General features: G+C 45.8%; 1 protein-coding gene and 1 non-coding gene across 2 annotated transcripts in view; both read left to right on the top strand.

Annotated features, from left to right (window-relative positions):
* Positions 1-22,414, top strand: part of SHROOM3 (shroom family member 3) — a 108,692-nt gene that overhangs the window by 28,705 nt on the left and 57,573 nt on the right. The window contains exon 2 of the mRNA XM_075544168.1: positions 1,407-1,535. The gene's annotated coding sequence lies outside the window, so the exon portion shown is untranslated. The remainder of the gene's footprint in view (positions 1-1,406; positions 1,536-22,414) is intronic.
* Positions 20,830-20,935, top strand: LOC142443985 (U6 spliceosomal RNA). Its single transcript, XR_012783682.1, has one exon. It is a non-coding gene; the product is annotated as a U6 spliceosomal RNA (small nuclear RNA).

Below are 22,414 nucleotides of genomic sequence, written 5' to 3'. Positions count from 1 at the left end.
CAGGGCTTACTCCTGACCTCAGTAATCCAATCCCCTCCCTGCCGAGGCCTGTGCCCAGGAGAAACTGGCCTTCTGGGGCCTTCTCCAGATTGCTGCTGACAGGAGGTGCTGGGGGCCATGATCAACAGGCTTCCAGAGGCCCAGGAAGAGCCTCCTAGCTGGAAACAGAGCACACCACCGATACCCAGCAACACACAGGGATGGCCGAGCCTGTGTCCGAAGAGGAGGGTTGTGGTCGCAGTCAGTGTCTGCAAGCTCAGGGCCTCTGAGGAGCTCCTAAGGAGCAGCCAGTCCCTTCCCATGTTGGAATGCGCTGGTGGGGCTGGGTTTACATTTTCCTCAGACTCGCCGGCGTATCGAGGAGAGTTCTGGGGGCTGTGTTGGCTACCGGTGTGGGCGGGTGGACTGCATGGGACACACAATGCCTTGCCTCCCAGTGCGGTGGCATCTGAACAATCCCAAATAGCTCAGGCTCAAAAGCTGGCAGCTGCTTCTGAGCGCTGCAGAACCCCCCGCGTCCCCCAATGGCTGGATATAGCAAGGGCTCCTGACACTTGGAGATCACTCTCCTGAAAGTGGGATTGGGGCACGAGAGGGCGGGGCGTGTCGACATGTGAGGCCGCGGTGACTTGATTTCAAGGTGACTATCTTGTTTGATATTAGGAGTGAGTCCTGTTGGTGTAGGGGTCACCCATTGGGCTGCTAACTGCGAGGTCAGCAGTTCAAAGCCACCGACCACTCCAGCTGTAAAAAGTTATAGTCTTGGAAACTCATGCTGGGGGGCAGTTCTACCCTGTCCTGAGGATCCCTATGAGGCCGCATCCATGCGATGGCAGTGAGGAGGGCGGGTATTTTGTTTGATAGCTTGCCTGGCTCGATTAACAACCTTCATAGAAGGACTCTCTCACTGGTACAGAGGGTTAATGCATTAAGCTTCTAACCAGCAGCCTGGGGGCTCAGGTCCACCGAGGAGTGCCTTAGAAAGGCCTGGTGATCTTCTTCAGAGAAACCAGCCGTTGATCCTTCAGAAAAGCCGTAGAGCACAGTTCTACTCTTGTCTTGTGGGGGACACCATGAATTAGAATGGCCTCCATGGCTCTGGTGCCTTGTCTGTTCTAGCCTGCCTAATTTTCTTGTCCCTTCATCCTAAAGAGCCCAGGTGGCACTACTAGGTAAGTGCTGCGCCACCGACCGCCAGGTGGCGGTCAAACCCGTCAGCAGCTCTGCAGGAGAGACGTCAGACTGTTCCTCTGGTGAAGGTTTTCCTCCTCAGAGAGCCTGTGCAGGGGCACTGAGTCAGAATCGACCCCACCTCAGTGGGCTTTGGTTTTTCTCTTCCTCGCTGTAGTCCTTGATGCGCATGCCCGTGATGCACAGCCCACTCACCTTGTGTCCCTCCTCCGCAGAGCCACGTGTGCAGACCAGGGCCATGCAGATGCTGCCGCCTCTGACTTCAGCCCCCAGCACCTCACCTTGGAGCCCCAGCAGAGAAAAGCGACGTGGTCGGGAGGAGTTAAACTTCGGCTGAAGCACAGGTGAGACGCCCGGGGGCAGTGCTGACCATCGACTTGTTGGCCCCGAGAGCTGGGAGCGAGGGCAGGGTGCGGCGCAGGCTGGTGGGACAGAAACTCGTCTGTAGAATGGCCGGGGGGAACATTTTTCCTGCCAAGGGCCATTTGGGCATTTCTGACGGCATTCTCATTCTTGGGCCCTGCTGCCCACGCATTGAAGGACGTCCTCACCCCAGTGCACAGCTAGAGCGGTTTCTCTCTCATGAGGCAGGTGATGGTACCGATGATTTCATGAGCCCTGTCCGCCTGAGGGCCAGGCGTGCCCATCCCTGATGTGCAGTGACAACCGCCTCTGTTCTTTACTGAGCTAGAACGAACATACTCTCATGCTTGGTAACGCAGTGGGGCAGAGCAACAGCCCCTCCACAGGAATGGGAGGAGAACGGTCCTGGAAAATCCAGGGAAGACCAGGGGAGGGGAGCAGCTACATTTCAGAGGAGGCACTGAGAGATCTGTCGGTGGGATGGTGGATCCATGGGGAGGAGCAAGCTCACATGGAGCAGGGATGCGAGCAGTAATTGTAGGGAACCTAAGGGGAGAATAAACCCTGTTCTGTGTTCCCGGGTGGGCACTACGAACATGTTTCTACCCAACCTTGGTGAACCACCGCATGGACTAAGCACTGTGATGACCTTAGACACTGGCCTGAACGGGAACATGGCATCTCCCAGAGGGCACATCAGAAGGACGCAATGTAGAAGTCCGACTGGGTGAACTGGCCCCTACCTCAAACACCCTTGAACATAGGACAAAATACTCTGATGGGAGAGGAAGCAAAGGGTGGCCACGCCAACACTGGAAATGACAGTCATGGGACCTTTGGTGGGACCCCTGGCTTAGTGGGCTTGCAATGAAAGGGGACCCAGAACCACCAAGTGTTTAGTACCTCAATAATCCCCCTGCATTAATATGACAGGTTTTCAGCCGAAAGACAAGGGTCTGCCCCTGTAAAAATTGATCCAGGAAAATTTCCCCTAACATCAACTCCCATGTTCAGTATAACTAGAGCTCAGTCAATTAAGAAATCAATCTGTGCAAAGCAACAACTCTTGAATTGCAGCTTGCAGTTAGACTACCCTCATATAAACTCCTCTTATCAATAGTGTGTTAGTCTGGGTACTTTAGAGAAACAAATCCACAGAAACGCATGTATAAGAGAGAGTCTTATATAAAGGTTAAGTGTGCATCAAGAAAACATCCCAACCTAGTGCTGCCCAAGCCCACAAGTCCAACATGAACCCATATGTCCAACACCAATCCACAAAGTCCTCCTCCATCTCACAAAACAGACGCAATGATGCCGACTGCAGGAGGAAAGCCGAGTCAGAGAATGTGTTAGCATCTCAGCACTGGCGTGGGTCTCCACACAGGTACTCCAGCACCCAGACCTGCATCAGGGAGGGTCCATCTGACTTCTCCTCAAGGATGTCTTATAGGAAGTGAGCCTTGCGAGCTGAAGCAGGGAACTGGCTAAGGCAGCTGCTGCACCCTGGTCCGACCATCAGAGAGCAAGAGACCCAAGAACTAGAAAGGCGAGGCTCACTTCAATTAACCCCACATGTGTTTATTGGCCAGGTTGGCACAATAAACGAAGTACCTCAAATAGTATCTTAAATTCTTTATCATTGGAAAAGTTATTGACATTATAAATGTAATTGCCTATACCCAAGGGAGATGACTGGAAATGCTTTTGCTTGTTTGTTTCTTTGGTTGTTGGGTTTTCTGCCTTTTGTTTGTTAGGTGGTGGTTGTTCTTGTGGGTTTTTGTTTTTGTCATACGATGACTGTCGAAGCAAACCAGAGTGCTCCATAACCCATGGACAAGCACATGGATTCTGGGCTCCCACCTATCTCTAAGTAAGTCAGTTGTGACAAGAAACCAAACTTGACCTATGGTTACGATGGGTGAAGAAGAAAGAGGTGTTGATTAGTGGGCTTGGAGTTTGTTATTGTTGGTGGAATAATTTGGAAAGGAGATCCATAATGATGCACAACATGAAGAGTATAGTCAGTGACACTGAATCATACATGGAGAAGTTGTGGGATGGAGAATATTTTGTTGTGTCTGTTTTTGCCACAATTAGAAAAAAATCAGGAAGTTACAGGGAAGAAAAAAAATGGTCTAGAATTGAATGTGGTAATAATTGTACAACCCTAATTGATGTGAATGGATTATTGAATTTTATAACAGTTGGGTGAAGTGCTAATCTGTTAAAAATAATAAAGCAGTGAGGCAGCAAAAGAGGAAGCCCCCCAATATGATGGATTTCCACCGTGGCTGCCACAGTGAGCTCACGCCTAGGATCAGTGTGAGGATGGCCTAGGTCCGGGCAGTGTTTCATTCTGTTGTGCGTAGGGTTGCGGCCATGGGTCGGAACCAACTCGATGGCCTCTGGCAATAACAACAAGGAGTCAGAAGCTCAGCCACCTTGAGCGGGGTTGTGCAGCCATGGCCGCAACCAGCATGGGTGCATTTCTTCTTGGTACACCGGTTGCTTTGACTCCCCTTCCCCACAACCTTCCCTGTACAGCCGTGGTTCTCAACCTTCCTCAGGCCTCGACCCTTTAATACACTTCCTCGTGTTGTGGTGACCCCCAACCATAACATTATTTCTTTGCTACTTTATAACTATAATTTTGCTACTTTTATACATAAATATCTGATATACAGGATGTATTTTCATTGTTACTATTGAACATAAAGCATAGTGAGTAATCACAAATATAATATGTAATTATATATTGTGAAATATATTTCTAATCACAAGTACATGAACTTTTCTCTTGAAGCACGGTGCAGCATGGGTAACAGTCTTAGTATAACAACAGTAAACTACGTTGCTACATTTTGTGACAGTGTGCATAAAAAGCCAGTGTCAGAGCGAAGGTTGAGATAGAGGAGCGGTGTCTCAGTTCCTAAGACCATCAGAAATACGTGTTTTCCGATGGTCTTAGGTGACCCCCGTGAAAGGGTTGTTTGACCCCCAAAGGAACCGCTGCTTTAGAGTGACAGGAATCTTCATGGTGGTTTTCACACTAGGTTCCGATGAACCCAAGTTTCTGGGAGATAATTTGGATGTTCCCTCAAATCATTTGATTCAAATACCTTTCTAAGAAATGTAACTTTTAAAACTCATTCAAGGCCCACACAGATATAACCCATGTTTGGACTTTGGAAGCCTCTGTTGTTTAAACTGTACAGCAAGCTCCGATTATCTTCAAGCTGGTCTCCATTTACAACTGGCCTAGCTGTCACCGTGGAATGACCTGAGACTGCTGCTCCCTGCTGTCAGCTTGCCTCCTACCTCGCAATGCCCTTGTGCACGAGGGAGGGAAATACTGACCAGGCCTGAGCCATTTCCACATTCAGCGGTAGAGTAAACCGTTGAGATTGGTAGAGCTTTCCTTGGCTGGCTTTCGAGAATAGATCACCAGGTCTTTCTTCCACATCCATCTTCCTAGTGTGAAGCTCTGCTGCAACCTCTTCCACATCAGAGCAGCACACAAGGCTGCACTGACCATAGCTGGAGGTTGTGCATCGGGCCCATTGGCCAGGACTCTACCCTGGGTCTCCTGGCCCTAGAGTTGTCCCTGACCCATAGCCACCCTATAGGACAGGGTAGACTTGCCCCGTGGGTTTCCAAGACTGTAACTCTTGACAGGAGTAGAGAGCCTTGCCTTTCTTCAACAGTGGTGAGCCGCTGGTGGTTTCAAACTGCTGACCAACACGTAACCACGACACCAGCAGGGCCACGGCTCCCGCTTAGAAGGCAAGAATTGTACCACTGAACTACCAACATGCAGCTGCTCCTCCGTGTTCATGAGATGACAAGAGCACATGTAACACGGGCCTGTCTCACTTCCTTGTCACCTCAGTCCTGTGGAGCACTCGCGAAGAGCGCTTGGCTGGTAGGGACGGGTTCAAATGTAAGCAGTGTGACATCAGTGGCTATTCTAGTAGCTATGCATTCTGTGCCACCGTCGGCATGTCGTGATGGAACCCACTGCACAGAAACCCGTGGAAACCCAGTGAGGTCGGGTCTGCGCAGCTCATACTGAAGAGCCGTGTGCAGTCGTAAATGTTGCGCTGGTATCGTGTAAGCCTGTGCGGCTGCAGCGAAGGCAATGGGATGTGGTGACCAGACTAGGGACTTTGAGGGTGGGGAATAGTTGTCTTCCACTGGATTCCAACCTTTCATTTAGCTGCTGTGCATGTTAACCGTGTGTACCACCCAGGGCCATGTCATCTGTTAGGGCCCTCTGACTGTAGAGTCCCAGAGCCTCCGATTTCATGAGCGTCCACTGGGCTGTGGAAGGTGGTGTGCCCTCAGTGCCAGGGTGCTCCTGCACGCATCTGCAAGGTGCAAGCGGTGCTGGAATGGGGAATGAGACAGCTGAAGATAAATGTAGGAGGCAAGAGGGACAGCATAGCTTCTGCAGAGGAGGGCACTGTGTCCTTTAGTCCAGACACAGGAGTCCTGGTGGCTTAGTGGTTACCCATTGGGTTGTTAACCACAAGGTCAGCAGTTTGAAACCACCAGCCACTCTGCAGGAGAAAAATGAGGCTTTCTACTCCTGTGTAAAGAATTATAGTCTCAGAAAACCACAAGGGCAGGTCTACCCAGTCCTGTAGAGTTAGGATGATTTGGAATCACCTTGATATCACTGAGTTTGGTTTGGTATTGGCCGGAACAGGAAAGCCTGCGGGAGCAGAGATTGAGGAAGACCAGCAGTTAAGAGCACTTGAACCGAGAGCAAATGCTTTGTGAGAATGATTGGGGCAGGGAATGTATGAATGTGCTTTGTACAATTGATGTATGTATATGTGTGGATTGTGATAAGAGTTGTATGAGTCCCTAATAAAATGTAAAAAAAGAAAAGAGGAGAAAAAAAAGAAAATGATTGGGGCAAGGAATGTACAGATGTGCTTTATACAATTGATGTATGTATATGTATGGACTGTAATAAGAGTTGTATGAGTCCCTAATAAATTGTTTAAAAAAAAGAAAGTTGGACATGAATAAGGAAGATCATAGAAGAATAGATGCATTAGAATTGTCATGCCGGAGAAGAATATTGAAAGTGCCAAGAACTGCTGAAAGGACCAACCAATCCGTTTGAAAGAAGTAAAGCCAGAGTACTCCTCAGAGGGTAGGGTGGCAAGACTTCGTCTTCCATACTTTGGACACATTGTCAGGAGAGACCAGTGCTTGGAGAAGGACATCATGTTTGGTAAAGTGGAGGGGCAGGGAAAGAGAGGAAGACCTTCGACGAGACGGAGTGCTGCAATGGGCTGAGGTATGTATGGCATAGGAACAATCGTGAGGATGGTGCAGGACTGGACAGTGTTTTGTTCTGTTGTGCATTGGGTCGCTATGGGTCAAAGCCAAATCACTGGAACCTGACAAGGACAACAGGCCTCAGCTTCCTCATTTGACACTGAAGATAGTGAGAATTCCTGCCTCGCTGAGTTCATGTGTATATTAAATAAATCATCATTAAATAAACCAATATTAAATATGAAAAAAAGAGCACTTGAACCACCCAGAACTGGTGAGGTTGAACTTGAAACCATCCCAGGCTTTTACAAAGCAGCCCCTGAACTCTGCTTGAAACAAATGAGCACAGCTGCATATCCAGCTGGCGCCAATGACGTAGAGAGATTGCCTTTCAAAAGCTAGCTGATGTTATCCGCACCACGTGGTTCTTTCTGACCAACAGCAAAAGGTCTGCACATGGAATGACGTGAGGGAGCCAGGTTGGCAAGTGGCCTTGTCCTGATCTAGATGTCGTATACATCACTCCTGCTCAAAGCCAAGTGGCTGGAAGCTTATTCTGTTTATACGCCTATAGTCTTAAGAATTGAGAACACGTATTGTTTCCATGCCTGGAGGAGCCCTGGCAGTGCGGTGGGTATGTGTTGGCCTGCTAACTGCAAGGTCAGCAGTTGGAAACCCCCAGCCACCCAGCAGGTGAGAGACGAGACTTTCTACTCCTGCAAAGAGTTCCCGAGTCAGAGACTGGGCGATTCTGCCACGTTGAGCAGTGTTGCTATGAGTCAGACTTGACTTGAAGGCAATGAGTTTGGTTTGGTCCATGACTGTGTTTTAAGTGTCTCTAACAGTCTGTCTTATAACACCCAGAGGTCTCTGCAACCAGAGGGTTACCGATAAAGGACCAACATGGACAATGGACTCATTCTCATCGCAATGATAGGAAGATTGCAAATTCTGTTTGTTTTTCACGTGTTATAGTGAGGTAATATTAGTCTCATGGAGAAGTTGAAGGACTGGCGTGACAGGTTCCTATCCACCTTTCACCCAGCTGCCCCTAGAGGTCATGAGCTCGCACCGTGTGACCAGCACCACAGCTGAAACGGCGCGTTCGTACAATGCTTCTGACAACAGACTTTCAGACAACACGCTGCAGGCTTCATTCAGCTTTCGGCCATTTTTTACCAGAGCCCCTTTTCTTCTCCCGGGCGCCAATCCGAAGACCCGGCATTGCCTGAGTGTGCTGTCTCCTTTGTCCCCTTTCATCGGTGATAGCTTCTATGACCTGGGTGCTTTAGGCGAAAACTGGCTGGTGGTTTGGTAGAATGCCCTCCGATTTGGGATTGCCTGATGCCTTCTCGGGGTTAGATTGTGCCTTTGGGCTTGTGCTTCTGGCAGAAGTAGATAGACATGATGTGCCCTAGCTGACTCCCATGGGGGTTTGTCGCACGGTGTGTCTTCTGACTGGCGATGTTAAGTTAACCCCGACCGCGTGGCAAGGTTGAAGGCAGCCGGTTTCGCCACTGCAGGTGTGCTGTGTATTGAACAGATATGATCAGAGGACATCATTTAGCAGCTTCGCAACTGTCCTGCGTCTCCCAAAATGTCTCCTCCTCAGTTTTGCACCCGTCAGTGGATATTGCCAGCGGCAGCTATCGCCGTGTGATCTTAACTATTATTTCCTAATCATCCCTCTTCACTTTGTCACTGGCATTCTTCTCCAAGGGAGCACTGTCCCATTGCCCCCCTTTATTTACTCCTCAAATTATCCATATCAGTAAGGACTCCTAGATATTGATTATTCTGCAGGCTGTAATCTAATACCACTGTTAATCATTTTTTTGCTTAGATTATTCCAGCTTGAGCCCCTGGGAGCTTTTTAAAAAGCAAGCTGTATCTTAAACCCTGTTTTGGAATATGGAAAAGACTGAGGCATCCATGACCTTGTTCTTTTGTATGCAGAAGACCACGATGGGCTTTTTTGTCTTCTTAGGAGCTTTGCAAGTGTTGAGCTGGGAGTTTAGTTAGTGGACACTGATTTCCAGCAGGCTACTGAAGCCTGTTGGCAAGTGCTAGAGTCACGTTCATGAGTCAAGTCCAAGTTCAACGGGTCATAGGTAGATAGTTCCTTCTTAGTGTAGAAACTGAGGAGGCCTCTCAGACCTCTCCACTGGTTCCCTACTCCATGCCGGCATGTTGCATTCACATCTTGGAGCACTGGGTTCAAGTCTGGTCCCTCTTTCCCTGTGGAGATATAAACAATACCCTCCCCTTGGATGTGTTAGTGTCTTGTGCCCCCGCTACCCATTTCTTTATTATTATTATTTTTTCCTTTTCCCACCTCCTTTTTAGTTGTCTACCATGTGTATCCCTGTATTTGGGTTGGTCTTTGCCATATTACCTGTTCCTCACCTCAGGAATGTTTGTATATAGTAGCTTTTTCCCTATGCCCCTTTTGCCTTTTTTTTTTTTTTTAAAGCCTACCTCAGGGGACCTTGATTTCTTACTGTCCTTAAGCCAATGCTATCTTGGGGTCTGTTTTCTCTTTGTTGCCCTCTGGGTGCGGTTGTTCTGTATGGCCATCTCTTATTTATGCTTGGTGAGTGTTGTTCTTCTGCCCATACTGGGTCGGGAAGGGCTTTTGTAGGGCTGGGTTCTTCTAACGTATTCTTTGAGTTCTTCCTTGTCTGGGAAGACTCTTGCTTCTCCGTCTATCGTGACTGGTAATTTGGCTGGGTAGAGTATTCTTGGGTTTGCATTGTTTTCCTTCAATTCTTCATAGTTTCTGCTGATAGGTCTGAGCATATTCTTATTTGGGAACCTTTGTATGTGAGTGCTTGTTTTTCCCCAGCTGCTCTCATGATCTTCTCCTTTTCCTCAAAGTTGGATCTTCCCGGAAGTCCCCCCATGGGGATTCCTACTCTGGTTGCCCGCCCACATGTCATTGGATGTCAGAGTGGACTTGACAGCACCCAACAATAGCCACCAAACAGCAAGTTCAAGGGCAAGGGAAGGTCGCCCTGGCCCAGCAGTTCATAGTCCCGTGTCATTCTTCTGTTCCTGTTTAGATCCCTGCCTTCTCTCACATCTTAATACCTTGGCGAAACTTCTGCCCTACAATCTGTCCAGCCGTGGGCTAGAGTAGTTCAATAAGTTGGTGGAAGAGACAGAATGTTCTAACTTGAAACTCCAGACTTTCCACCCGAGAGCTTTCATGAGTGAACATCTTATCTTTCATTATCCTTCATCACCAATCGCCACCTTGATTACAATCACTATCTGATGTAATCAGCAAGCGCTCTCCCGATTTGGTGATAGGTTGCATTAAGTTCTCTTTACCCATATATATGTTGTGCTATCCCAAATGTGATGTAATGGGTAACTGAAATGAATGCCAATTATTTCTATCAGCAGACTCCACCTGATTCATCCTCAGCTGGCTCTCTGGCCCCTGTGACAGGGAGCTCTGTCCCTGTCCTGCTGAACTGTTCTCTGCACACTGCTCCTTAAGAGCCGGATTTATATCCGGGTTAAACAGTGAGCTAGAACAATTACTTCTGTAGGCCACCAAACCAAACTTAGCTCAATGCCAGCAAGGTGATTATGACTCAAGGCAACTCTATAGACTCGTATGGGTTTCCAAGACTGATAACTCTTTACAGAAGTAGAAGGCCTCCTTTTTCTCCCTCAGAGTTGCTGATGGCTTTGAACTACCGACTTTGAGGTTAGGAGCTGCATGCTTAGCCAGCACGGTACTAGGGCTCCGTTCCATAAGCCACCAGCTCCTATTTAACTGAAACAACAAATTACCTGCCACCACCAACAAAGCAAAGGCGATACAACCAGTTGATTGTTTTATTTCCTTATTTGGAGTTAGATAAATGCCTCTCACACAGTGAAAGGCTTGAAATATACATACTTATTTTATTTTTCTGTCTCACGTCACCATACTGACAGTTTTATGTATTCATTTGTTTTATTGTAATACAACAGATATAACAAAAGCATTTGCTAGTTCATCATTTTTTACATTTGCAAGGGGGATTCAAAGTTTTATGGAAAAATTCCATTTATCTACCAACTTTTAAAGACCCCTCATATCATCCAATGGCGTCAGTTATTATTTCCATGTGGAACAATCCTTTTCACTCCCTTTTCTGATTCTGCCACCATTAGCATAAATTCAGAATTCACACATATGTCCACAGATAGATAAAATCCTGGGCTGCTAATTGCAAGTCAGAGTTGAATCCACCAACTGCCCTTGGGGAGAAACAGGAGGCTTTGCGGTCCCTAAAGAGTTACAGCCTCAGAAGCCCACAGGGTCAGGCTAATCTGTCCAGGGGCATCACTGTGAGTTGGAATTGACTTGATGGCAGAGAGTTAGTGAGTGAGTGAGTGAGTGAGTGAGTGAGTGAGTGAGTGAGTGAGTAGCTCTGGTGGCAGAATGAGTTACCCGTTGGGCTGCTAAACAGTAAGGCCAGCAGTTCGAATTCACAGTCTGTTCCTCAAGAGAAAGGTGAGGCAAGTGTCCAGCTCCCATCAAGTTTAACAGCCTCAGGGCAACCCACAGGGGCAGTTCTACTCACCCTGGAGGGTCACTGGGAGTCAGGAGTGACTGGGTGGCAGTGAGGTTTTCCCTGTTTTCAGAAAGTGTCATTTTTACAAGCGGAGGAAGGTGTGTGTTTGGCAGGGACTGTTCTGATTTCAGTTTGATGTATTTTATTAGCAGAGGACTCTCCTTAGCTCCTTCTTCCTCCTGACCACAAAATAGAAATCTGGTGTTTCGCAGACATGTGTGATTGTCCAAGGGGTGCTGGCTCTTCTCCGCCAAAGTGTCATTTTCTCACCTGCCCTCTTCTGAAGCAGGGGTTGCATTTTAATTGGCCGATTGGCAGGGTGGCTGCGATTGAGAGTCCCTCCTACTTGCGCAGCAATTAGCTCGAGTTCAAGGCAGTTTATGCTGTTTAACCAGAGACTCCTGGGCTTGCCCTGAGGTCCTCACCACCCTGGGAGGAGCAGAGCAAGCAGAACAGAATGAAAAGGCTTTGTACCCCGTTCCTGACTGTGACAAATGATTGAACCGAGGGCTGCTCTCTCTAGAATGTTTCTGTTTGCTGCAGGGTAAGTCGAGCATGATGTGAATGAGCGTCAGAGACTTTCAGAGTGCTGTGCTTGATCTGTGTTTGCAGGAGAAAGATGAGGCTGTCGGCTCCCGTAAAGATTTTCCGCCTGGATAACGTAGGAAGTAGGTCTACTCTGCCCTATAAGGTCCCTGTGAGTGGGTGGCAATACATTGATAATGAAAAATAGATCACCCCTTGTTAAAGTTAAGTCTCTTTCTTTAAATTCTCATTATTTGAACAACTCACATGTTTCTCTCCTACACACATGAATGTGGTTGTCCTGTCTCCTGTGTTGTGTCTGCGTATCCAGGTAGAATGGCTTTATCTCCCGATCACGATGGCAAATGCTTAGTGTTATTTGCTTGGTGGTTCTGCTTCCTCGTTTCCCTGGGGGATTTCAGGCAGAGACGAGACTGTCTACTCTGTCCAACGGGGTGAGTCAGAATTGATTTGATGACGGTGACTTTGGCGTTTTCTCAGTGTTTCTCAGTGTTTCAGGGGGTCGGTGTTTAGTAGCCAAGTCCCTGCCTATTTGCTATGCTGATTTTATGTAAAAAGTAGTGGAACCTGTGAGTAGATTCCCAGTTTGGTGATGCTAGTGGGTTATGGGTTGAGCTGCTAACTGCAAGGCCACCAGTTCAAAACCACAGGCTGTTCTGAGGGAGAAAGGCGAGGTTTTCTACTCCTGTGAAGGGTTAACTGTCTTGGAAGCCCACAGGGGGCAGTTCTACCCTGTCCTACAGGGCTGCTGACTCAGAACTGACTGCATGGCGGTGAGTTTGTTTTTGATCTTCTTAGTCAACTTTGAGATTAGAGTCATACGTGAAAAGGAATGTTGATTATTGAGGTCGCCAGTGGTGCTGTAATTCATGTTGTCACCACTGAGAATTTAGAAACATCATTATCTTTTCCATAATCTGAATTTAGCGTTTATCTTTTTCTCGTGCACCTAACTTTCCTCCAGAGTTGTACCGAGTAGTCAGTTTTTGCTACTACGAGGATGCTTTCACTGAAAAGAAAGTCTGAGGGGGGAAAGGAACAGGCAAATGTAGCAGAGATGGCCATATTCCAGATCTCTGGCTAACTTGGTTTTGGATATTCTATTATTACTAATGTACCATGCAATGGGAGCACTGGTGGTGCAGTGGTTACGGGTCAGGCTGCGTAACCACAAGGTCAGCAGTTTGAAACCACCAGCTGCTCCTCAGGAGAAAGATGAGGCTTTCTGCTCCCGCAAAGAGATAAAGTCTCGGAAACCTATGGGGGCCAGTTCTACCCTTGTCCTATAGGGTCCCTATGAGTCGGAATCGACTTGATGGCAGTGAACAGACCAAGTAATGGGTGAAAAAGAAAATACAGTCTCCCAATGTAGAATATGTAATGTGCTCATAAATGAACAGAAGAATCCCCAGAGCTGGTTTTTCAAGTTTTAGTTGGCATTCTGTCCTCTGGAAGTGAATAAGACCAAGCATTCTTCTGTGTCTTAGGTTCTCCCTTAGGTTGGGTGGGGGCTGGGGAGCAGTGAACTCCTCCCTGTTGTAAAATGTATTATGGGCACATTAGTTGGTAAGTGGGGGCTGAGGAGTTAGAGCAAGTCATTCTTAATGTTTACTACACTGTCAGCTGCTCTTCCATTGTTTCCTTCATCCTGGCTTCCATAGCCCTGGTGGCTTAGTGGTGACAAGCTGGGCGGCAATCCACAAGGTCGGCAGTTTGAAACCACCAGGAGTCGGTGGTGATGAGTTTTTGTGTTGGGTTCCCATAATACTTGGGAGTTTTGTTTCAGTGACCACTTCTTTGCCAGAATGATGATTTTCAAAGTGCCTGGCCATGACAGGCCTGGGTGTGACAGGAGTTCATGCTTTCTGACCTTTGCTTCCTTATTGCCTTTGATTTTTAGATGGACAAAAGAAGAATAGAGCAAGAAACACAGCATGTGGAAAAGCTCCACTATCTTTGAGTTTCTTATTTCCACACACTTTTGAAATCCTCTCTACGGCAGAGGTAATCCAAATGAGACTTCCATCTCCTTAGTTCTGGAGTTTGGGGGAGGAGTGGGATACTTGTTTCATGAAGGGATATTTAGAAAAACCATTACCAAATGGCCAGGCTTCTGATTCACAAAACCTCCTTTCTCCCTCTGTTTTGATTAACATGATTTAATTTAGCCTTTTGGCATTTTGTAAGAAAGCACTCACCTCTGAAGTGTCTGTTGGGATTGGACTGCTTTACACTCTCCAGAGATGGCCTCCTGTGGGTTTTGCATGCTGAGCAGAAGGTGTTCAGCTGGAGCTGTCTGGCTCCCTCACCCCCCACCCCCACCCCCCTGCTGGGAGCCCAGTGTTGATATCACACCCATGTACTGTGCTCCATTCTGCAGCTGCCCCTGCAGCCTGCCAACAGGGACTCAGGGACGAGTCCCTCGGTGGTGTCAATGTGAACACAGCTCTAGGTTGGCTCAGCTGCTCACCAAAGAGGTACCGCTAAAGAAAGGCCTGGCCATCAGCCAACCCTGGAAACCCGTTAACCCGTTTGGAGCCCAGTTCCACTGTGACACTCGGGAAGTCTCCAGGAGTCAGAATCCCCAAGGAGGCGACTGGTTTTCATTTGTTTTAAATTCAGGAGCACATGCAATATCCCTGGTTTTCTGAAACTCTCTGAACGTCTGGGAGATCCCTGTGTGGGTGGGGAGAGAGCCCTCGTGTGACTGTGGGACCCCGGGGAGGACGAGAACAACAGGGGAGTGTTGAGAAACAGGTTATAATACAGATCTCATGAGTGTATGTTGTTTATGCTGTTACCCACTCACCATGGAATCTGTGGTCAGGATGGACTCTACAGTGTGGGTTGTTTGTTTGGTTTTTGTTTTTACAGTATTTCAAGAAACCCCGGCAGAGCAGGCGGTAACTGCTTGGCTGCTAACAGAAAGGTTGGCAGTTTGAACCCACCAGTGGCTCTTGGGAGAACGACGTGGCAACCTGCTTCCTAAAGTGGGGCAGCCTTGCAAACCCCACGGAGCTGTTCTATTGCTGTAGGAACGGACAGCAATGGGTTCGGTTTTATTTTGTTGTTGTTTAGAATCCCGTTGCTTTTGAGTTTGAGTCAGTCAAAGGCAAAGATGAACATTGTTATAAATCCTAGATGTCAGAGTGTTTGCTTCAAATGCTGCCATTTGCAGTTTGTAGGTTGAGCTGTAAGCGTTCTGCCTGGGGACGAGAGTGGAGTATGTTTGTTCCTTGACTTCCTTGATGTGTCAGAGTGGGGCAAGGGGACCTCTTTACTCACTAGCGACCAAGGAAAACTATGCACCTCACCATCGTGTTTCTCCTGGTAGACACATTTATGTGATCGTCAATCAACAAATGTTTTGAAGGTGGAACTTGTGGTGCATGGGATATTGGGTTAGGTATTGGTAACAGGGCCAACTAGCTCACAAGAAAGTGTTTTCTAACCTAAGCTCTCATGCAAATTTTAAATGCTGTCTTTTTTTTTTTTAATGTTAAGAGTCTATGTCTGTATGCTAACTGGCTTCAGTCTTGTAATTCAGTTTTCCAAGCCAGAAGTCCCCAGGACATATTATCAGGATGTGACATTTATAAAGAGCTTCTCTTTCCAGAAATAACTTTGTGTTACTCTGAGGTTATATTACGTAATGAATACCTTTCTACCCACTGAACCACTTTTTAAAGGTACAGAATATTAGTGAGACAATTTTAAAAACCTTGGACTATTTTGCTTTTTAGAGGTTGTGTGTTTGTGTGTGGGTAGGTAGCCAAAAAAGTCCAAGGGATATCCTAGAGTCCAGGAATAGTCTTAGAAACTTGAATTTAGGGGAGCTGTAAAGGGTTAAAATTCTTGAGAAATTTTATTGAGATGAGGGAAAAATTTCAGATACCTTTCTGGATAATCTGAAAGCTATGCCTTTTCATTTGTTACTTGATTTAGTTTTTCAAAATAGGATTCTATTGAGTCTTTGATGAATATTTACACAGTACATTTAATTTCTCATCCACCAATTTCCCCACAAATTGTTCAGTAACGTTAGTTACATTGATCACAACGTGTCAGCATTCTGTTTCGTTTTTGTTGTATATAGAAAGGTTTATATCCAGAAATGGCTTACGTAGTTGTGGAGACAGGTATGTCCAGTTGGGTTCTAGTGCAACTCGTGGAAGCCGATCAACTGAAGGATTTCTTAGAGTCAGTCTCCCTGCCAAAGCAATGGCAAGGCATTATCACTACCTGTCTTCCTTTATTTTTAAGATGGTGAGGTTTTTCTTAACACATGGAAAAAATCCTCAAGACCTTTGCTGTCTCCTGTGTACATTTAAAAAATATCTCAACATACACCGATTTTTCCGGAGAAAGTTGAGGCTTTCTACTCCCATAAGGTGTTACAGTCTCAGAAACCCACAGGGGCAATGCTACTCTGTCCTCCATGATTGTTATGCGTTAGAATCAGCTCAGTGGCAGAAAGAGATGAATTTTAATTGGAATGAGAGCCAATCTCAGATTGAACTCATTTCCCAATGCATAATTAGAATTTACTGTAGTAGTATAGGGTTGCTATTGGTCAGACTCTACTCAATGGTTGTTTTGGTTTGGTAGTAGTGGCTACGCATTGCTAATCTCAAGGTCAGCAGTTCGAAACTACTAGCTGCTCTACAAGAAGATGAAGCTTTCTACTCCTGTAAAGAGTTACAATCTTAGAAACCCACAGGGACAGTTCTACCCTGCCCCCAAGAGCTGCTGTGAGTCAGAATTGACTCCATAACAGTAAGTTTGGTTTTTGGTAGCTTAACTTAGTTTTTATAGTTTTTAATTCTTCTGCCATTTCAAATTTAAAAGTACTATTCATCCAGATTTACCACTGTCAGTTTATTTAGGCTTCAGTCTTAACCCCTAGTAAAAAATGATACATGTTTTCCTCATAAGCATTTGGTGCCTATAATTTTTCTGCAAACAGGAAATGCCTAAAAAGGCATTATGTTCAAGAATAAACCACCCATTCTCCTAACTGCTAAAGGAGATAGCCTTTCAATCCCGTAACATTACTTGTCCAGTGATATTTGATTGTTCATACTGAATTTATTCTCTAAAGTATTATTAAGTGGGGCATTTTCAGAACACCTATCAAAGTTGCAAGTTGAGTGACCCTCTCTGCCAATGTACAGAAAGTACTATATGGATATGGTTATTTATTGCAGTTCTATTTGTAATAGCAATCTACTGACAACCACAAACATGTCTGCAAAAAGGTTCTGTCTCAATAAATATGCCATATGAACACTAATGGGAATAAACAATTGAAAGAAAGAAAAACGCCTGGGAGACAGCTCTGTAAATACTGATATCGGAGCCCTCCAGAATATACGGTTAAATGAAAGCAAACAAGGATAGGACTGGATACCTGTTGTGAAGAGCCCAAATGAGATGATGGGTTCGAATGTACTTGTATTTGCAGAACACAGCACTTCAAGGGATGTGCAAGAAGTTAACAATTTCAAATTTGATAAACTTTGATGATGAGTGCAAGAGTGTTCAAGGAGCCCTGGTGGCATAATGGGTTACCCATGGATTGCTAACTGCAAGATCAGCAGTTCGAAACCACCAGCTGCTCCACGGAAGAAAGAAGCAACCTTCTTCTCCCACAAAGAGAAACCGCCTCAGAAACCCACAGGGCAGTTCTACCCTGTCTTGTAAATTACTGTGAGTCAGAATTGACTCAATGGCAGTGAGTGCAAGTTTTTGACAAGAGTGTTCTTTATTTTCCTCTGAATACATTTGAAGTGTTTCATAATTAAAAATTAAAAAAAAAATAAAATAGATAGGAAACAATCTGTTATATCTACAGCATGGGTGAACCTGGAAAAAATGTTAAGTGAGATAAGCCAGAATCCAAATAACAGATACTGTGCTATCCTACTAATAAAATAAAACCTCAGACTAGGAATATGTATAGAGCAGAGCAGCCAGTGGTTTCGAACTGCTGACTTTGAGCTTAGAAGCCCAACTTGTAACCAGTATGCCACCAGGTTAGAACCTTATAATGGACTTTTCTTCACTTGTGGTTTTGCTCACTCAAGTGAGCAATGAGTGGATAGGTGGATTAACAAATTAATTCAGAAATCAACTAGAGAATCTAGTGGTCTTGATTGTATCACTGAAAACCACCTACTCCATACTGACCAGCCTCGGCCTTGCCACCCTTTCTCTGGGGACCAATGACCTGCCAAGGTCAATGTCCAAAGGGCCTTGAAATTCTGGGACTGAGAGTGCCTGGCAGCCTCTGTGTTACCCCAAACCCACCTCCACCCAAGTCTTGTGTAGGAATCAAGCAAACAGTACTAGGCTATCTCTCAGCCCTTAGCCCCAAAGGGCTGGCTACCACCCTTTCTCCATCAGCCCTACTTGTGCAGAATGATGGGTGGCGGGCTCTGCAGTCTAGCTATACCCTTTGCTACCTCCTGCCCTGCCAGCTGGCGAGGGATGGACCCTGTTCTAAGAATTGACTACCTATAGGAATGTGACCAATTAGTAAGAAATGTATGCTTTGCAAGTGTTAGGTACTGTATTTGAACCAATAAACGTGAAAAATTAAAACTAATGAATAGGTAAGTATGGTTGTCACCTAATCTGGTGTTAATTTAAGGATTAAGAGTGTAAGGGTGGAGTCTAGGCTGTCAATCTGGAGATAGCCAATGAGACTTCTGTGTGGGCATGGTCTTCTCCTGAGAATTTCGGGGAAATCTGATACTTCCTCCTTGGAGGCAGAAGACACCTCTCTCTCTTTGCTAATCCCTGGGAGACATTGCAGAAGATAAGCCACATGGACGCAACTAGGCCTCGGAAGCCGGAGAAGCCACAGAGAGACCCCTGCCAGCACTGAGATGCTTACAATGCCACTGGACTGAAAGACTTTCTACCCACTGGCTTGTGATTGTCCTGCATTTGGCTTCGTTGCATGTGTTTCGTGAGTCTGAAGAGGACTTTATAGATTGGTATCAGACATATGGGCTAATTTTGGACTTTTGGACCTCGACTGGGCCGGGATGTTTTCTCAATGTTCAATTGCTCTTGTATATAAATCCCTTTCTTATTCACATAGGTGTGTCAATGGATTTGTTTCTCTAGTCTACCCAGACTAACACAGGAAGGTCACAAGACTTGGATTAATTTTATTTAACCTAACCTTTGAGCTTAGGAGTCAATGACAATTTCAAGGAGACATTCGTTCGAGTCTATTCAACAAATTCTTCTTTTTATTGTTATCGTTTTTTAATGTTTTAGTATGGACCTGCATAGGTAATAAGCCATTTTCCATTTCACCAGTCTTCACATGCACAGGAGCTTTGGTGGTGCAGTGGCTACTCGATGGACTGCTAACTGCAAGAAAGGCCAGCACTTTCAAACCACCAGCTGCCCTGCTGGAGAAAGACAGGGCTTTCTTCCTCTGTACAGCACCCCGGTCTCAGACACACCCAGAACAGAAGGACTGCCGGGAGTCGGCATTGACTCCATCGATGGCAGTGACTTCTGGCTACCTGCCAGCAGGCCTGGTTTTACAGTGCTTGTGTACCAGGGAGGCCCATGCAAAAGTCTCAGTCATAATAGCTCTCCAAAGAACACCATCACCACCAACAAACATCAATGCTCGTTCTCAGGAATGTTCACTTGCAGGGTTGTGGTCCTTACCTTCTCTGTCTATCCAAGGCCTTCAAAGACACCCACTTTCAACTTTTCTACCAACCAAGCTTTGGGGCTCACCTTCAGCACATGTGCTTCCTGGTGCTTACGTCTCAAATCCTACCGAAGCTTCGGAGGGCCGTGTGACCTGACCACTCCTCACACCACCCGCTCCTCACGCCTGCAGCACCAGATACACTGACCCACTTCTTGAGAGCCTCAAGCTCACCCTGCTGAAAGGCCTTAATTCATTGTCTCTTCTGCACAAGATAGCCTTCCTTCAGCTCTTTGTTTTTATTTTTTATTAAAACTTGATTTTATTGGGGCTTTTACAGCTCTTCTAACAATCCGTACATCAGTCATATCAAGCATATTTGTACATATGTTGCCATCTTCATTTTCTAAACATTCATTTTCTATTTGAGCCCTTGGTATCAGCTCCTCCCCCTCCACTCTTTAAATGGTTGATTCTTCCGCGCTCAGGTGCACGTGTTACGGTCATTTTCTCCAAGGGGCTGTCGCTGACCACACTTCCAAAAGCAGGCAGGGCCTTCAGTCCCGCGGACCTGGTTTCATTTCCTTCAGCATTCTCATGATTATACAGAAGTGCCCTGTTTTATTTATTTATTTAAACGATTATTGTTGTTATTATTAATTTGGAATTAATACATATATCATCCCATAGTCCTGTTTTTCAGTTGCTTATTTGCTTCATGTCTGTCTCCCTACTCCCTACCCCCAATGTACATAGCCTCCCCTCTCGGACCTTACACATTGAGAACTCAGGCTCTGGCGACAGATGGCCTGAGTTTAAATACATCAACTCCCCCACTGACTAAGGTTTGTGACAAGGGGCTGATTGCTTAGTTTCACTCAGTTACCTCAAGGATAGTCCTGTATCATACAAGAGGGCTGGCTTCAAAAAGTTTTGGAAAGATTCCATTATTTTTAATTCCATTTTTTCCTATGAACTTTCTGAAGTCCCCTCCTGGTAGGTATACAAATGGTTGGTGCTCAACTACTCCATTTAAACTCAGTCGTTTAAACCCTCCCATGAAAGAAAAGCCGTGCCAGTCTGCTCCCATGAAGATTACAGCCAGAAGCCGAAACCCCTAAAAAATGGTCCTATTTGATGGTGAGATGTAATTTTTAATCCTTAAAACAAAAATGTCTCGTGCTCGCTTCGGCAGCACATATACTAAAATTGGAACGATACAGAGAAGATTAGCATGGCCCCTGCTAAAGGATGATATGCAAATTCGTGAACGTTCCATATTTTTCTTGTAATGTAAAAAAAAATAACACAAAAATGTCTCTGGAAGTTTTCTTAAAATCAGCCAGTAGTCTGGCCTAACTCATATTGTGTGAGATCAATAGGGATCAAATCGACAACAGCAACTGAAAACCTGAGCCAGACCCCTCAGTGGTTACACATCACGGGGCCAGTGAGTCCATGTTTGTAACTCGGGAGGAAGAACTCTGGAAAGGAGGGTGGGGAAGGTCACACAATGTCAAGAACGTCATAGGTTCACTGTGTGGTCCATGTAGAAACTGTTGAATCAGTGTATGTTGTGTTGTGTATAATCCTAACAATAAAATAAATGATTTTTTTTAAAAGAAAAGGCATAGCTAAGGGAATTCTGTTTTAAAAAGTATAGCAGTTTGTAACACAGAGAGGCAGCACGTGTTGGAATTGACAGCGGGTAATTAAAAGAACATCATAAAAGATGGTATAAAGATTACATGGAATATACATGCCAAGTGCCCAGACTAGCACTCCGTAGGTAGGTGGTAGGTAGGCAGGTAGGTGGATTGATCTTACCGTCCTAGAGTCAGGTCTGACTCAGAGTGACCCTGTAGGACAGAACCTTCCCTTTGGGTGTCCTAGATGGATGGCTGAATGGATGGGTGGGTGAGAGGGTGGGGTGGGTGGATGACTATTACTCTTTGTTAATTGCTTTGATGTGCATCTAAGCTGTCCCAACAAGATATTAAGCCTCGCCCATTTCTGCTCTCTTTCAGCTCCAACTATAGTTTAGTAAAATGGAAGGCACCTAGTAGGTGATCAACAAAGACTGCATGATAGCCCTAAAGTGTGTGTTATAGATTTCCTCATAAACGTGCTTTGCATTCCTGGCTTTCTCTCTGTCAGAGCAAAATCGTCTCAGAAGGACATTGTGTCACTTGCTCATTCCAGTTTCATCAGCCTGCCCATCCCACACACGTAGAGCTTCCTTGTTTGTGGCTAAGAATGCAACAAAAGGTCTTTGTTTGAATTACACCCATGAGCTAAACTTAGTTTGCTCAATTTAAAAATTAAATCAGCTCTGACTTTTATTGATCGTGCATGAGGTAATGTACTTTAAGAAGACGATTCTTTATCTTCTTACAGATCAAAGTGGCACCCTCCACCCCACCCCCCAAAAAAGCATGCTGTGCTTCTTTGGAATGTATATTAAATTATGTGCATCATTGAAAAGGTCAATACACAGCTGTTTGCCTTTCGTTATTTCAGGATGTAATAATGTCTTTAAAATAAGAAGCTATTTTAAAAAGTTTTTTAAAGAGACTCAAATTCCAACATTGCAGGAGGAAAGACAGTGAGAAGTAAATTCTCTTCCCCAGAGGCGGTCACTGCTTCTAGGTTCTTTCAGTGTGTGTATGGACACACACATACGTCTGCATAGCTGTTGATTTCATATCGGTGTTTAAGGCATATATTCATTATACTCTGTCAAACCTTCCTGGCGAAATAGGTG

This window comes from Tenrec ecaudatus, chromosome 3 (assembly GCF_050624435.1).
Source record: "Tenrec ecaudatus isolate mTenEca1 chromosome 3, mTenEca1.hap1, whole genome shotgun sequence".
In the NCBI taxonomy this organism is placed as follows: Eukaryota; Metazoa; Chordata; class Mammalia; order Afrosoricida; family Tenrecidae; genus Tenrec; species Tenrec ecaudatus.
The sequence above is the reverse complement of the archived record's forward strand: the minus strand, read 5'-3'. Positions and strand labels throughout refer to the sequence as shown.